Raw genomic sequence first — 18,779 nt, 5'->3', positions numbered from 1 at the left:
GTTTAGCTGTTTTTCACTTTAACTAAATTTGACAATAATGTTTTTTTGATTATTTAGCTACTGAAAACTGGACCGCCGGTTGAGTTTTCACTGGAAAGCGCTCATGAGAAACCCTTCACTTGGAGAGTTTTAGTTTCCATATCTTTCAACTTTATGAGCATATTGATGCTTGTAATGTCAGAAGGTTTGATGCATTTTGGGTATGAGAAAATACAAGTACTACACAAGTATTAAAGACAAAGATTCTCCTTCAAAATGCGGTCAAAAAAAGCATTAAGAGCAGTTAGTGATTACTCTCCATGTTCAACAAAACCGCTTCATTTTTCCAGTGGACACAAATCATCTCAGTGGGATGGTGAGAGATGTTTCGGCATTTAATTGGCACAATCACTGACCTCAAACCACTTTAAGTTCATCAAAAAGGGGAAAAAAATTAAATAGCTGGAAAATTGTGTCCTTCAACAGGCCAAGCAGCCTCACAGCGAGAGGTTTCGCCATTCATTGAGGTTTCGACGCACATCCCGCTCTGACATTCAAACACATGGAGATGTTTATGAGAAAATCGGTTCGTCGGTTTCCCAAAACATTATTTCAATAAAATCCTCACCACAACAAATTGGCCCCTAAAGAGCCGAGCGATGTGTGCAAGAGGAGGGAATTAAACATAATGAATCAGTGAATGAAATTCCTGCTGGACGTGATCACACCATTACACATGTAGACAACTTTGGAGGTTCATAAATCTTCGAGAAAAATGCAAGAAGCAAAATCTGCTCAATATGTTTCACATACAAAGATAGCAATACAATGCTTAGAATTCAAAATAGAAGTTAATGCATTATGGAAATAAAGACTAGGTTCAAACCACACCTCTAATATGAGAATATCAGTTCATGTTAACAATTGCATAAAATAATGGCTAATGATTACAACCAATATTGTAAAGTGTTAATGATGTTTAAGTCAATCCTGCAAAGCATAAATTATGTCCAATACTTTCCATTTTATTCAGAATAACATGAGTGACAAATTAGTAATTCATAATGTCAACCTTCACATAGTTGTCTTCATCCAGACTGTAACATCAACAAGAAAATGGAGACGAACCACATTCCTTCACTGAGAGGTCATAACCCCTTTCATGACCCGAGAACAACCTGCTGGTCAAGGACATAAAAAAGAGACACCCTGGAGGAACAGCAGCGCTTTCTTCCATCAGGGGATCCTGCGTTAGCCCACATGCAGGGTTTGAAGGGTGCACCCGGCGGTGTGCAGGGTCAGTGAGGTTAGGGGTCATGTCCACATAATGAAGTCTGGCAAGTATTAGGCGCACTGTGTAACTTACACTGACAATGAACTAATCAATCCCAAAAAACTGAACATTTACTGAAACTAAAGTACAAAAACAGCTCATTTAGAAACATCATAGTGTTTATCTCAGTATATTCACTTCATAATCATATGATTGACAACTTTTATACATCAAAATCTCATCCATGGTTAACATTATTGCTGCTAAAAGCACGCTTTAGTATTTTTTCCATTCATTTTTTGAATAGAGATTTTTAAAAAGTCTTCGTTAAGTGTGTACCAAACCAAGCAGTTACGAGATAAATCACAACACGACAAACTTTGATTAGAAGCAAAAAAAAAGAAAGAACAAGACTGTGAGCTTATCGGCTTTAATGAGGGTAAGAACTACAATCCCATGAATCATTGCGAACAGCATAATCGAATTAAAAATGATGGAGAAATATAAAACTACTCATTCACAAATGTTGATTATATATAAAAACAATATAATTTTGAAGTTTATTGCAAAATATGCATATATATACAAACATTTAAGTATTTTGAGAGTGTAGGGAGATTGACTCGATTGCGTCATTTGCAATGCTTGCTAAAAAGCTCTTTAGGCACTTGTCACTTGTTTCGACTTTGTAATTTTCTGTACAGCATCATGGGTAATGTAGTTTTTCACCAGAAATTCTGCTGTTAAACTCGATTATTTTAAAAATAAGCAAATACTACTGATTAACAACCTTGTAGCTCACATTAGGACTGTCTTTAAAGGTTTATAGCTTATCGTTCAAAATCAATTTCCCTATGGAGAAAATTAATGGTGTTTTTACTTCCGGAAGCCATCTGTTGCACTCTATTCCACATGTAAAGAGGTTAGCCAATCACAACAGACATCATTTACATATTAAATATACTTGCTAGCCTAATTCTAAGGCTCAGAGAGGGAAAACTAAACCATAACAAGAAATATTGACATTTTTAGTTACATTATTAATAAAGTGAATTTACAAACCCGATTCCAAAACAGTTGGTACACTGTACAAATTGTGAATAAAAAAGGAATGCAATAATTTACAAATCACATAAACTTATATTTTATTCACAATAGAATATAGATAACATATCAAATGTCGAAAGTGAGACATTTTGAAATGTCATGCCAAATGTTGGCTCATTTTGGATTTCATGAGAGCTACACGTTCCAAAAAAGTTGGGACAGGTAGCAATAAGAGGCCGGAAAAGTTAAATGTACATATAAGGAACAGCTGGAGGAACAATTTGCAACTTATTAGGTCAATTGGCAACATGATTGGGTATAAAAAGAGCCTCTCAGAGTGGCAGTGTCTCTCAGAAGTCAAGATGGGCAGAGGATCACCAATTCCCCCAATGCTGCGGTGAAAAATAGTGGAGCAATATCAGAAAGGAGTTTCTCAGAGAAAACTTGCAAAGAGTTTGAAGTGATCATCATCTACAGTGCATAATATCATCCAAAGATTCAGAGAATCTGGAACAATCTCTGTGCGTAAGGGTCAAGGCCGGAAAACCATACCGGATGCCCGTGATCTTCAGGCCCTTAGACGGCACTGCATCACAAACAGGAATGTTACTGTAATGGAAATCACAACATGGGCTCAGGAATACTTCCAGAAAACATTGTCGTGAACACAATCCACCGTGCCATTCGCCGCTGCCGGCTAAAACTCTACAGGTCAAAAAAGAAGCCACATCTAAACATGATCCAGAAGCGCAGGCGTTTTCTCTGGGCCAAGGCTCATTTAAAATGGACTGTGGCAAAGTGGGAAACTGTTCTGTGGTCAGACGAATCAAAATTTGAAGTGCTTTTTGGAAAACTGGGACGCCATGTGATCCGGACTAAAGAGGACAGGGACAACCCAAGTTGTTATCAGTGCTCAGTTCAGAAGCCTGCATCTCTGATGGTATGGGGTTGCATGAGTGCGTGTGGCATGGGCAGCTTACACATCTGGAAAGGCACCATCAATGCTGAAAGGTATATCCAAGTTCTAGAACAACATATGCTCCCATCCAGACATCGTCTCTTTCTGGGAAGACCTTGCATTTTCCAACATGACAATGCCAGACTACATACTGCATCAGTTACAACATCATAGCTGCGTAGAAGAAGGATCCGGGTACTGAAATGGCCAGCCTGCAGTCCAGATCTTTCACCCATAGAAAACATTTGGCGCATCATAAAGAGGAAGATGCAACAAAGAAGACCTAAGACAGTTGAGCAACTAGAAGCCTGTATTAGACAAGAATGGGACAACATTCCTATTCCTAAACTTGAGCAACTTGTCTCCTCAGTCCCCAGATGTTTGCAGACTGTTATAAAAAGAAGAGGGGATGATACACATTGGTAAACATGGCCTTGTCCCAACTTTTTTGAGATGTGTTGATGCTACGAAATTTAACTTATTTTTCCCTTAAAATGATACATTTTCTCAGTTTAAACATTTGATATATAATCTATGTTGTAGTGTCCCAACTTTTTTGGAATCAGGTTTGTATTTTTCATTTATAATTATTTTTTTAATTGCATTTTAACTGTAACTTGTGAATTCTCACATTCTGCATTTTCATTGCATTACATTTAAATGTATTTCCTGTCATTTATACTTTTCTGTATTTTAATTCCTTTATCAATTTTTTCCTTTCATATGCCCATTCTTTTTTTTAAATATTCCTATGTATTTTCGTAATTACTTTTATTATGTAAAATTAGCAAGGTATACCTGAAATGTGCTTAATAAACTTGCATTATAAGCTTATTAAGCAACACAAGAGAAATGTGTTTCTTTCTGACCTCTAACCTCTGATTCTTCAAGCGGGTCGTCTGGTGCAGATAAACGTACAGATAAACATGTTCATTCTATTTAAATCCAATAACTGAACCATTGTTATTGTGAGAGACACGATTTTATCTTAGAAATTAAATTCCATCCTTCTATTCTTCTAGAGCATAACTTTCCGATGCAGTTTCTGTTGAGACAATGTGATTTTTAAATTTTGTTCTCGGTTTTGCACAATGCTATATATGTTTACAGAAAACTGTCTGGAATTTGTTGTCAATGATGTTGGCGGGTTCAGACATGGTTTCTTTGTGTTACATCACATAAAAAAGAACACAGAGCTCTGACATCACAAACACAAAAGAGCCAGCTGATGTTTAAATGGATTTTCATCAAATTCTAACTCGAAAAACACACATCAGTAATCTGTATGTTCATGTTTCATAGCTACAGACTGTTGAGAAGTGTGTTTCTAAGCAAAAAACATTGCACTGAAGCCAAGCTGAAAGTGATCCACAAAAGAAAGGAAAGTCATACATACACATGCAACCTCTGCAGGAATAGAATTCCTACAGAATGTTTCTGGTTCTGTAAGTTATAAATCTATTATCCCCGAACACACACAGATGTGCAGATATGCACAAATAACACACACATAAAACATGATATATGTGTTACAGCCCCTGACATCCACTGCTTGAGAAAATCTGCTCAACTTCTGGTCGTGCCTTTGCCATATGTTCAGATCTATGTGAATCTAATGCACACAAACCACCTGTCAGAACTGCCAAATCTATGCCAAAAGTATATAATTCCTTCTCTATTCGTGTTTTCAAACATGCATAAACTTATAAACTGAAGATCAAACTACATCCAAATAAAAGCTACGGAACAGGAAAAACACATTTATTTTTGACATTCCATCAGACCACCAGCAATTGTTCAGAGCCTTTTATGTGTCAAACTGAGGGATGTGTGTGTTTGCATTCCAGACGTGCATTGGTGTGACTTCCTCTCAAAGTGTGTTTCTGCATAGACGGGGGTCCGTACCGTAGCTTGGCACAGCTGTTGGATCCAGCTGTTGGTCCAGATAGCATCACCAGGGTCACCAACAACACAAAGATACAGCCGTCCCGCATATAAATACACTGATCAGGGAAGACAAAAGCATGAAGCTTCTGGATATAAATCAACTCTGGAAAGCATGACTGTCTTCCATTGTTTAATGCATTTATAGTAGTGCTGTCAAATCGATTAATCGTGATTAATTGCGTAAACATAAAGGTTTGTGTTTACATATGTGTGTGTGTGTGTGTGTGTGTATATATATATATATATATACAATACCTTGTTTGAGGTTAGCATGTTTTTTTTTTATAAATAAATTCATACTTTTATTCAGCAGTGATGCATAAAAGAGGATCTATTATGCTTTTTTCCATGTTCAGCTTTCTTTAGTGTGTAAAGTATGGAAGCTCGTTTCTGCTGCTAATTAAAAAATAAAAAAGGTAATTGCGACTTTTTATCTCGCAATTCTGACTTTTTTACTCACAATTGCGAGTAATAAAGTCAGAATTGTGAGTTGTAAAGTCAGAATTGTGAGTATAAAAGTCAGACTTTTGTGATATAAAATCGCAAATGCGAGTTATAAAGTCAGAATTGTGTGATATAAATTCGCAATTGTGAGAAATAAAGTCAGAATTGTGAGTATAAAGTCAGAATTGTGTGATATAAAGTCGCAATTGTGAATTATGAAGTCAGAATTGAGTATAAAGTCAGACTTTTGTGATATAAAGTCGCAACTGTGAGAAATAAAGTCAGAATTGTGAGTATAAAGTCAGAATTGTGTGATATAAAGTCAGAATTGTGAGTATAAAGTCAGACTTTTGTGATATAAAATCGCAATTGCGAGTTATAAAGTCAGAATTGTGAGTTATAAAGTCAGAATTGTGTCATATAAATTCGCAATTGTGAGAAATAAAGTCAGAATTGTGAGTATAAAGTCAGAATTGTGAGTATAAAGTCAGAATTGTGAGTATAAAGTCAGACTTTTGTGATATAAAATCGCAATTAGCCTTTCGCCGAGCCCCGCCCCCCTTAGTTACTGTTGCTTTGTCCGACAAGCCGTGGCGCTGTCACTCCACACGCAGTGAAAAATACATCGCGGAACAAAGAGGATACTGAACACACATCGACAGACAAGACAGAGTAGGTTACTTATGATATTAAACAAAGTCCCAGCTTTCAAACCGTGTAGTTATTAAAGAAATTCAAACAATAAAAACCGTTTTGTTGCTCTTTAATGTGTCGTGACCATGGTCGTGACAGATTGCTGTAGATCCTCAGCTCAACCGCTCGTAAAAACCGATCATCTCTTCCTAATAGTCCATGAACATGAGAATGAATGTTGTTTCAAACACGGAAAGACGTCAATATACACCATTTTTCAAGTTTTACTCCACCGAGGTTAATCTTTTAACTACTGGCTGCTTTGACGGACAAAATGGCGGATGCGGCGTTCTGATTGGTTAGATCGCTTGTCAATCTAACTCCCGGCGAAAGGTCAATTGCGAGTTATAAAGTCAGAATTGTGAGTATAAAGTCAGACTTTTGTGATATAAAATCGCAATTGCGAGAAATAAAGTCAGAATTGTGAGTATAAAGTCAGAATTGTGAGATATAAAGTCAGAATTGTGAGTTATAAAGTCAGAATTGTGTGATATAAATTTGCAATTGTGAGAAATAAAGTCAGAATTGTGAGTATAAAGTCAGAATTGTAAGTATAAAGTCAGAATTGTGAATATAAAGTCAGAATTGTGTGATATAAAGTCAGAATTGTGAGTATAAAGTCAGACTTTTGTGATATAAAGTCGCAATTGTGAGAAATAAAGTCAGAATTGTGAGTATAAAGTCAGACTTTTGTGATATAAAATCGCAATTGTGAGTTATAAAGTCAGAATTGTGTGATATAAATTCGCAATTGTGAGAAATAAAGTCAGAATTGTGAGTATAAAGTCAGAATTGTGAGAAATAAAGTCAGAATTGTGAGTATAAAGTCAGAATTGTGAGTATAAAGTCAGAATTGTGAGAAATAAAGTCAGAATTGTGAGTATAAAGTCAGAATTGTGAGTATAAAGTCAGAATTGTGAGTATAAAGTCAGAATTGTGAGAAATAAAGTCAGAATTGTGAGTATAAAGTCAGAATTGTGAGAAATAAAGTCAGAATTGTGAGTATAAAGTCAGAATTGTGAGAAATAAAGTCAGAATTGTGAGTATAAAGTCAGAATTGTGAGAAATAAAGTCAGAATTGTGAGTATAAAATCAGAATTGTGAGAAATAAAGTCAGAATTGTGAGTATAAAGTCAGAATTGTGAGAAATAAAGTCAGAATTGTGAGTATAAAGTCAGAATTGTGAGAAATAAAGTCAGAATTGTGAGTATAAAGTCAGAATTGTGAGAAATAAAGTCAGAATTGTGAGTATAAAGTCAGAATTGTGAGAAATAAAGTCAGAATTGTGAGTATAAAGTCAGAATTGTGAGAAATAAAGTCAGAATTGTGAGTATAAAGTCAGAATTGTGAGAAATAAAGTCAGAATTGTGAGTATAAAATCAGAATTGTGAGAAATAAAGTCAGAATTGTGAGTTATAAAGTCAGAATTGTGAGTATAAAGTCAGAATTGTGAGTATAAAGTCAGAATTGTGAGTATAAAGTCAGAATTGTAAGACATAAAGTCAGAATTGTGAGTATAAAGTCAGAATTGTGAGAAATAAAGTCAGAATTGTGAGTATAAAATCAGAATTGTGAGAAATAAAGTCAGAATTGTGAGTATAAAGTCAGAATTGTGAGAAATAAAGTCAGAATTGTGAGTATAAAGTCAGAATTGTGAGAAATAAAGTCAGAATTGTGAGTATAAAGTCAGAATTGTGAGAAATAAAGTCAGAATTGTGAGTATAAAGTCAGAATTGTGAGAAATAAAGTCAGAATTGTGAGTATAAAGTCAGAATTGTGAGAAATAAAGTCAGAATTGTGAGTATAAAGTCAGAATTGTGAGAAATAAAGTCAGAATTGTGAGTATAAAGTCAGAATTGTGAGAAATAAAGTCAGAATTGTGAGTATAAAGTCAGAATTGTGAGAAATAAAGTCAGAATTGTGAGTATAAAATCAGAATTGTGAGAAATAAAGTCAGAATTGTGAGTATAAAGTCAGAATTGTGAGAAATAAAGTCAGAATTGTGAGTATAAAGTCAGAATTGTGAGAAATAAAGTCAGAATTGTGAGTATAAAGTCAGAATTGTGAGTATAAAGTCAGACTTTTGTGATATAAAGTCGCAATTGCAAGATATAAAGTCAGAATTGTGTGGTATAAAGTCAGCATTGCGAGATAAAAAGCCACAATTAAACATTTTTTAACTTTTTATTCAGTGACAGAAACAAGATTCCTGCCCAAGGCATGTGCAAAATAAAGGGGAGAGGCCTGGTTAAGTTAGGGGCGGGGTATTATGGTAAGAGGCGGGACATTACCCAAACACGCTCAAAGCACTGGACCAATCACAACACATTGATCCAGCTGACCAATCAGAGCACATTGTGCATTTCAGGAGGGGCTTCATAGAGACATGAAAACCTGTTCTAGTAGAGCCCAAAAACAAATCATTCATGTCTAGAACACAATCGGTGCTGAAAAAATTATGCATTTAAGTTTGTTATATTGCTAACCCCAAATATGAGCAACAGCAAAATGATATTCACCTTATCAGATGCCATCATAAAGACTAGTCTTCTGTGACATAACCGTTTCCTGAATCAGCAATAAAGAGCTTCGCAGTCCTGATCTATTTCTTACACCGACAAACTGATGAACAAACAAAAAGGTAAGAAGAAAAATCACGTGCCTCATCCATCATCTTTGACACTGTAGCTACTGTGCACTGGAGAGTACACACTGCCCCCTGCTGCCTACATAGTGCACTTAAAAGAAGCCTGCAGACAAAGAGAGTCACAGTGCAAGACTTCTGAAACACTGCAGCCACACATAATCTATAACAACTGTCACTGTCATAACCAACCTCTCCACACAAAACTATCTACCACATCTGTTCACTGCATGAATAAGAGGGAGTCTCTCTTATCTAATGTTCGTTTTAAGATGGATCTCTTTAGACAAAGCAAGTCAAAATTATATAAACACTTCATGTAACTGAAGCGTACAGTAAAAACCATGCAAAGGCTTTCTAGCCGTTTTCTTCACCTGCGGAGCAGATTGGGAAAACGAGCCTCTGAATGCATTCAAAACAATGCATTCGGAGTTAAACCCGTGCATGCATTACTTTTGATTCAGCTCCTTCTGATAACAACAACAAAACATGTTCATGACATTCAGATATCAAAGCATAACTTACCATTTTTAACTAATAACAGATCGGGGCAGGCGGGCTCCAGCGCTGACCGCAGAGAACGAATAAACGAGAGCATCTCTGCTCTCTCGACCACATAAAACTCAACTCCTGCTGTGAATCTATATCAGAGACTTTTACAGCTAATCATTTGTGTTTATCCTAAAACATCTGCAGCTGCTTGCTGAGACTTTTAAATAAATGCATGTGGTTGTGTAAATGAATCTATAGTTGATAGTGTCATTTGATTTGTGGTACAAGCACACAGAATCTCGCAAACTTGTAAAGCGTTGGCCAAGTATTCGTGTCTGTGTACTTGTGTAAAATATATTTCTGGTTTTAATGTGACCACATCTGTAGGCAGACTCACACATCACACACACACACACACACACACACACAACATCTGACAGGCAGCCGTGTATGTAGAACCAACTATTATCAAATTTATGATGCTTTAATTAAAAGCTTTTTTTTTTAGCAGTTCTGCTTTAGCAGGCTGTGGGGTGAAATGAGGTGTTACTAAAGAAAAGAAACATAATAAAATGAATAATAGAAAAATCAATCAATCAAATCAATAAATGAGAATAAATTAATAAAATAAATAAATATAAAAAATAAAATAAATAGATAAATAAATAATAAACATATAAATAAAATGATAAATAAATAGAAAAATTAATTAATTAAATTAATAAAAATAAATAAATAGAAAAATTAATTAATTAAATAAATAAAAATAAATAAATAGAAACATTAATAAATAGTAATAATAATAATAATAATAATAATAGTAAATGAATAGACAATGAAAATAAATAAATAAATAATAAATAAATAGAAAATAAATAAAAGTAAATAAGAATAGATAAATAAAAGAATGAATAAATAAAAGAATGAATAAATAGAAAAATGAAAATAAATAAATAAATACAAAAATAAATAAATAGAAAAATAAATAGAGTTAATTAAATAATGAATAAATAAATAAATACATACATAAAAAGTAAATAATAAATGAATAAAAGAATAAATAAATAAATAAATAACAAATAAAATACATAAATGAATAAATATAAAGTAAATAAAGTTAATAAAAAATCATAAATAAATAGAAAAATAAATAAAAGTAAATAAGAATCAATTAATAAAAATAAAATCATATAAATAAATCAAATTAGTAAAAAAAGAATATATAATAAAGTAGAACAAATTAAAAAAATAAATAGCAAATAAATAAATAGAAAAATATATGAATACAATTTATATAATTAATAAAAAAGAATAAATAATTACAGCAATGAGATTAAATGGAGAGCAAACATCTTGCTTACATCTTATGCTTCTCAGATGTTTCTCCTGAGAAAAAGACCCCAGTAATCTCACATGTGTGTCCTCTAAAGTTTCAGAAGAAATCTCAATAATTTCTCTAAACTGTGCTTAGATTTGCCAAGATGTCTGCAAACGGATCTTGAAATGAACTCAAACATTTCTCATCAAACTTCACATCTGAGCTGCTCTCCACGTTCATTTTATAACTCTAAACTCTTACTGTATGTCAGCAATTATCTCATTTGTGTCTATTTTGGTTTCTCCGAAGGAATTTTAAAAGAAACATCTCAGACAAAGATTCCAGTATGATATTTAATTCCAATATTAAATATTTACCATCATGCCCATGGCAAAGGAAACTTGGCAGAGCGCGTCGTCTATCCATACAAAGCATGGCGGATTACACAAATACTATCTCTGAGCAATTATTCTATAAACTCAGACAATCACAAAACCTTTCCAGAGAATTTCTTGCAATGAGTTCAACTAGACAAAAACCATTCAAATTCCTCACATATCTGTCTTTGAGAACAGCTGTGTTTTGTTTTTACACAATTCTTCTTCCCAAGGTGTGTGTTGACAAGACACGTTCAGCTGCGAGTCTTTCTGAACAGAGGACAGACAGAATTCGACAGTCCATTTCAGATTATTTTCGGACACATTGAGTCTATAAGGAGCTCTGAAATGCTTTCAACATGATGTTTTAGGGATCTAAACACACTTATAGTTACTCAAATGTGTCTGAAAGACTGAAAATAATCTGAAAATGACTTTTTAAGAAGACCAAACAACCTTGATTTTTGGTTGAGGAATCTTTGATTATGACTCTCAGAATCTGTGTCAGTTCTGTTAATGATGCTTTGACATTTTTCAAACTTAATTAGACGACCTCCCGGTCCCCTGTCAACCCGGCGGATCTGGCTTTGTGCATTGATGCGTGTGTGTTTGTGTGAAATGTGTGGTCAAATCAGCACTGTATATACACACACTTGTGCGAGAGAGCGAATTAGAGAGAATTTCCCGACAGCCTCGTCTCAGTTGGATGCCCACCGCATTCGTGAGAGACTTAACAGCTGAGCAGATCTGCTCCGAGGATGGTTTGAAAAGACTAAGCTCAACCAGACGCCACACATCCCTGCACTTCTTTCTCTGGGTCTCTAATGGTCTCCGGGTTGATGTCTTTCCCAAGCAGCTCAGAAGCACGTTGACATCCAGACAAAAGATTTGTTTTCGTTTGCTCTCATTCCCGTCTGGTTTACAAAGCTCCTGGTGTTAACAAGAGACAAAATATGTTTCCCAAACCCCGCAGGGCTGATCTTTAACCTGCGCTCTGAATCTGAGGGCTACCTGTTTGGGCCTGACGGACTTGGGAATGTTGTGTTGGAGCCTGCAGGGATCTGAGGACTCCACAAGGAATGTCCAAATTACTGCCTAATTTCTGCATGAGCTCCTCGTGTATGTGGATTATGTGAGTTAACTGAGACTAGGGAATGTTCACTTTGCTAGAAAATTCATTTACATTAGCATTAAATATGTCATTTTTAATTTAATAATTTCTGATAAATAAATAAATTCAAAAAATAAAAATAGGTACATAATTATTGTAAATAAATGTATAAACTTATTTATAAATTATTTATATATTTTAATATAACTTACTAATTAATATGTAGAAATAATTTATACATTTATGTATAATAAATATTTTTTAAATTTTTAAATATTATAAATATAATTTGGGAATAATAAGTAAATAATAAATTGACAAATATTCATTACAAATAAATATAATACATTATAGATAATACAAATCATAATAAATAATAATTTTAAATACACACAATAATTAGTGAATTAATATGGTAATATTATATATATTACACTTAACGGTGAAAGATGTGTGTTAAAGTGAAACATTTTTATGTTTTATGACCGACAGAAATATCTAAATTATTCAACTCTTCCATGAATTTTCCAGTTTGAATGGAAAATATGCTGTAATTTATATGATTTGTGTAATTCATAACTGAATATTACCAGACAAGAAACGTTTAGCATTTTTGACATACTAGACATATGAGTGAATGTGTGCATATTTTAAAATAAAATATTATTTGCAAATAGTTTAACACTAGAAGTCCCAGAGATTTGTAACCCTCCTTTAGCCAAGTGGATGCTAACTGGCTAGTCTTTTGGCTATCATTAGCATCAATTCATGTGTAAATATGGTTATTACCTGAGCAATCTGCAGGGGGGTTGGGGGTGTGTGTGTGAATGGTTGCTGGTGGCTTGTTTGTATGTGTGGGGGAGGGAGGGCTGCTAAAAGCAGAGAACTTGATTGACCATGGGCCGGTTTCAGAAAGGAGGTTAAGTGAAAACTCTGAATATGTTAACCCTGAAATGAGGGAGTGCAAGTGATGTTTAAAAAGTTAACTCACTCATTCACACTGCAAAAATGCTTTTCATACTAAGTATTTTTTATCCTATTTCAAGTAAATTTAAAAAAAAATCTTAAATCAAGATGGATTTTCTATATGAGACAATTATATATGATATTTAGTCTTGTTTCCTGGGGGGATCTAAATTAAGTGCATTTTACTTAAGTAAAATGATCAATATCTGCCAGTGTGGTAATAAAAATCTTAATGCAAACTGAAAGTGTTGGAGTGTCTACCCAGGTGAAAAAAAAGTGCAGTAAAATACACTTTATTTTAGTACACTTTTACACTTCCATAATGTACAGTGCTCTATTTCCATGCACTTATTTTGTACTTAATATACTAAAAGCTCTTCTTAAGATAATCTTAAGAACATCTAAGTGTACTCAACTGTGCTATTTTGAGACACCATGAATTTGAACTAAAATGTGCTTTTAACATCTCTGTATAGAAAAATGTATTTAGTTACCACTTGTAGTACACTTGAACCCATCTTTCAAACACTTTTAAAAATGAACTTATGATGTATTTCAAATATAAGATTAATATATAATGAATATATACAAAATGTATTTATAATATATTGCCAGGCAGTGCCAGGATTGTGAGTGATTGCTGGAATGTACTCACTCACTTTTTAATATTATTTGTAAATATGTGTACAAATGGTTGGTTTCTTTATTTTATTTTGTACTATTTTTATCAATAGATCTCAGCAACAAAGGAAAAAAAAAAACATGTGTGTTGATTTCTCCCTAAGATGGCAAAGTGAAACACAAGTTTCCTTGAAGTGGCTCAACATGGCCCCACATTGTTTACATAACAAAAGCAACTGTTCACAGCTGATTAAGGATATTAGCCTAAAGGCTTCCAGCCCATCGGCTGTCCTGCGGGTTTTATAGGTAGAAAAGCCAAATGGCTGCTCTCTGGGACTTCTAGTGTTAAATTGATTACTTCACAATTAGACCTAGAACTTATTTCATCATTTCTTTATTCCCTTAAATCCCTTTCAATCCTACGGAAGAGGATTAGGGCCAAGCAATAATAAAAAAATAAAACCATCTCGAGATTAAAGTTGTTAAATTTAGAGAAAAAAGTTGAGATAAAATGTTGAATAAAGTCATTAAATTATGAGAAAAAAGTCGTTAAATTACGAGAACAAATACGTTAAATTACGAGAAAAAAGTCGTTAAATTTTGAGAAAAAAGTCGAGATAAAATGTTAAGAATAAAGTCATTAAATTATGAGAAAAAAGTAGTTAAATTACGAGAAAAAAGTCGTTAAATTACGAGAACAAATTCCTTAAATTATGAGAAAAATTATGTTACATTTTGAGAAAAAAATTAGATAAATTGTTGAGAATAAAGTCTTTAAATTATGAGAAAAAAGTCGTTAAATTACGAGAACAAATTTGTTAAATTATGAGAAAAATGATGTAAAATTTTGAGAAAAAATTTAGATAAAATGTTGAGAATAAAGTCATTAAATTATGAGAAAAAAGTCGTTAAATTACGAGAAAAAAGTCGTTAAATTACTAGAACAAATTCGTTAAATTATGAGAAAAATTATGTTACATTTTGAAAAAAATTTAGATAAAATGTTGAGAATAAAGTCATTAAATTATGAGAAAAGAGTCGTTAAATTACGAGAACAAATTTGTTAAATTATGTGAAAAATTATGTTACATTTTGAGAAAAAATTTAGATAAAATTTTGAGAATAAAGTCATTAAATTATGAGAAAAAAGTTGTTAAATTACGAGAACAAATTTGTTAAATTATGAGAAAAATGATGTTAAATTTTGAGAAAAAATTTAGATAAAATGTTGAGAATAAAGTCATTAAATTATGAGAAAAAAGTCGTTAAATTATGAGAAAAAAGTCGTTAAATTACGAGAACAAATTTGTTAAATTATGAGAAAAATTATGTTACATTTTGAGAAAAAAATTTGATAAAATGTTGAGAATAAAGTCATTAAATTATGAGAAAAAAGTTGTTAAATTACGAGAACAAATTCGTTAAATTATGAGAAAAAAGTCGTTAAATTATGAGAAAAAAGTCGTTAAATTACGAGAACAAATTCGTTAAATTATGAAAAAAATTATGTTAAATTTTGAGAAAAAATTGAGATAAAATGTTGAGAATAAAGTCATTAAATTATGAGAAAAAAGTCGTTAAATTACGAGAACAAATTCGTTAAATTATGAGAAAAATAATGTTACATTTTGAGAAAAAATTTAGATAAAATGTTGAGAATAAAGTCACATTTACATTTACATTTACATTTATGCATTTGGCAGACGCTTTTATCCAAAGCGACTTACATTGCATTATACTATACATTTGTATCTGAGTATGTGCAATCCCTGGGATCGAACCCATGACCTTGGCATTGCTAGTGCCATGCTCTAACCACTGAGCTACAGGAAAGCAACGTCATTAAATTACGAGAAAAAAAGTCGTTAAATTACGAGAACAAATTCGTTAAATTACATTTTACATTTTATCTCGACTTTTTTCTCGAAATTTAACGAGTTTTTTCTCGTAATTTAACAAGTTTTTTCTCGAGATGGTTTTATTTTCTTATTATTGCTTGGCCCTAATCCTCTTCCGTACAATCTTCAAATTATTTAATTCCTTTAAATAAAAAGACCAGCCCCCCACCATAATTCAAAATTAATAATTATAAAAACACACACATTTTTTTATAATGTATATAAACTGTATATATATATATATATATATATATATATATATATATATATATATATATATATATATATATATATATATATATATATCTGGTGACTGGTCTGCCTCAGCGATCTAACAGTGCTCGTCGATGTCAAAATGACTGAGGTGGCCAATCAAATCAAAGTAGGCGGAGTTTACTGTTCACAGAAGCAAAACGTAAATTCCAGTGCAACATGTTTTGCAATACAAATGTTAAAAGACAGACAGTAACATCCAGTGATTCAAACTATGAGCCTTTTTTTCAAATATATCATTTTGAATTGAAAATATGCATTCACGTGATTCATGTAATTCCCGAGTGTGACGAGACACTTTTATGTTTTCAATATAACCATATTTTTTCCATTGAAACTGTACTCAATGGCTTTGACTTCACTCTGGAGGGTAAAGCAGGTGCAGATCAGGGTCACTGCATGAGTAAGAAGTGCTGCTGACTCACTTTGATCACATCTCAACCTGTCAGAGCTGCCTCAGGGTACTGCAGTCATCACGACATACAGCTCAAACAGACATAAAACATCATGTCTCACAAAGAACATCAACTGTGATCAGATATTAAACATATTAACTGCATATACTTAAGTGAACATGAAATGTAAATGGACTCTGGATGGAGAATGGAAATGGACACACAAGTTCAAAAAGCCATCGCTATTTAGGCATTATTTACGTTAAAGTAAAGGAAATGTCAACTTTTCACAATCCAGTCAATTCCTGATGCATAAAACCAAACCAAGAGGTAAAATGTGTTGTGAACGCAAGTTTGTGTTTTAAACTGAGAAATTACACTCAGAAAAAGAAACCTAAAGCATAATGCATGACAGAATGAAGGCGCTCTCTATCTGTCAGCGCAGTAAAGACAGCTGGAGTCTCACTATGAGATGATGACACCCTAATTGTGTTTCGCAAACATCTGTCAACTTCAAGTCTTCATGCACATGATGTCCAGGACCCAGAGTGGCCATGATGGACCATTCATCAGGTCAAACGCAGGGCTGGAATTTCAGCTCAATTAGGAAAGATTAAGGAATCAAACTCCAGCAAGAGAAACGCACAAACGCGTGAAGAAAACTCATTCTGACTGGAGGTTTTCAGCACCAGGAAACTTTAAAGACCCAGGATGTATATATATTCTCTCCTGGCAGCAAAATAAGGAAACAAAGGAAGAAGCCAGACTCGAAACAGGGATTGTGGGTTTATCCAGAGGCAGGTTTACGGTGGCAGCAATGAGAGAGTCACTTATTTTAAAAGGGTCCTATTATGCTTTGATACATGTTCAACTTTCTTTAGTGTGTAATGTTGCTGTTTAAGCATGAGAAAGGTCCCTCCAGTGAGAGTTATTCTCTATATCAGTGTCACTTTTTCTGAACTCCCTGAAACACCTCCATTGTAGAGTTTTCTTCCAGGAACGAACAAATCACAATATTCCTCATTTAAATAATTCATATGCAGAATAAAGGGGCGGGGCCTGGATGAGTTAGTTAATAGTGTGATGAAACTGGCGGTGATGGTAAGGGTCGGGACATTTCCCAAACATGCTTGAAGAGCTTAACCAATCACAACACACTGTTCCAGCCGACCAATCAGAGCACATTGTGCTTTTCAGAAGGCGGGGCTTCATAGAGACAGAAACTAAACAGAGCGTTACTGACAGACTGGGAAGAGAGGAGCTGCAACAATGGAGAATATGAGGAAAATAATATGTTTTTTGAACATTAAAGCATGAAAACCTTTTCTAGTAGAGCCCAAAAACAAAATCAACACTTTGAAAAAGACTTTTTTCTTTAAAACACAAAAACTGCTGATCTAGGTTTATCACCAAAAAAAACCACAAACGAGAAAAGAGAAAGCGTGATGAAACGAATTAATTAAACAAAAAAACAGACAGAAACAGTAATATATATATATATATATATATATATATATATATATATATATATATATATATATATATATATATATATATATATATATATATATATATATATATATAAACATAAATCACATGAAAACATGCCCATGTCTTATTTCAGCCCAAATTCAGAAAACGTTAGATGAAGAAAATTAAGCCTTTTCAGGATTTTTTATTCATTACATTATTTTAATGACAATTTATTTACTTATTTATTTTCTTATTATTAATTACAATTCTTATCAAAATTGATTCTTAATACATTGTCATTGTAATACAACAATTTAACTGTCAAAAAATACTATGTTTAATTATTTTCAATATTATTTTTCCACATTTACAATATTTATAAAAACTTTTAAAAATTATTTGCTTAATAGTTATCACAATTCTGGAAAAAGTTTTTTTTAAATGTCTTAGAAAATTAACAAGGCAAATTATAATTTATAATTTATATTTATTTTCCCGTGTATACTGATTTTGGGGCGAAATAAGATCTGAATTTGACAGGTTTCATGAAATTCACCCTTAAAGTCCCCAAAAATAAAAAACTGAAAAACTGACAAAAGGACGAGTAAATGATCATGATAATTTTCATTTTGATGTAAACTATTAGTTTAAAGGCACGTTTACACCAGGAACGATATTGTTTATTCTAAGCGCAGGCTCGTCTGTCACTTTAAATGCTCGAGCTCATTACAGCAGGATGAATTCTGATTGGCTGTCCATGTCTTTCATTATTCATCAGCTGAATAAAACCGTTCTGAAAGTGATTCCAACAATATGGTTTCTCTGTGCCATTATGGTTATAGGTGTGGTGTGGACTCTATTCTTTCATAT

General features: G+C 33.1%; 1 protein-coding gene across 4 annotated transcripts in view; it reads right to left on the bottom strand.

Moving 5' to 3' along the window:
• megf6b (multiple EGF-like-domains 6b) overlaps nt 1–18,779 on the bottom strand; it is a 94,723-nt gene that overhangs the window by 51,429 nt on the left and 24,515 nt on the right. The gene's annotated exons all lie outside the window — the stretch shown is intronic.

This window comes from Chanodichthys erythropterus, chromosome 6, assembly GCF_024489055.1.
Source record: "Chanodichthys erythropterus isolate Z2021 chromosome 6, ASM2448905v1, whole genome shotgun sequence".
Lineage (NCBI taxonomy): Eukaryota > Metazoa > Chordata > Actinopteri > Cypriniformes > Xenocyprididae > Chanodichthys > Chanodichthys erythropterus.
Note: the sequence above shows the minus strand (reverse complement) of the source record. Positions and strands in the feature narration are given on the sequence as shown.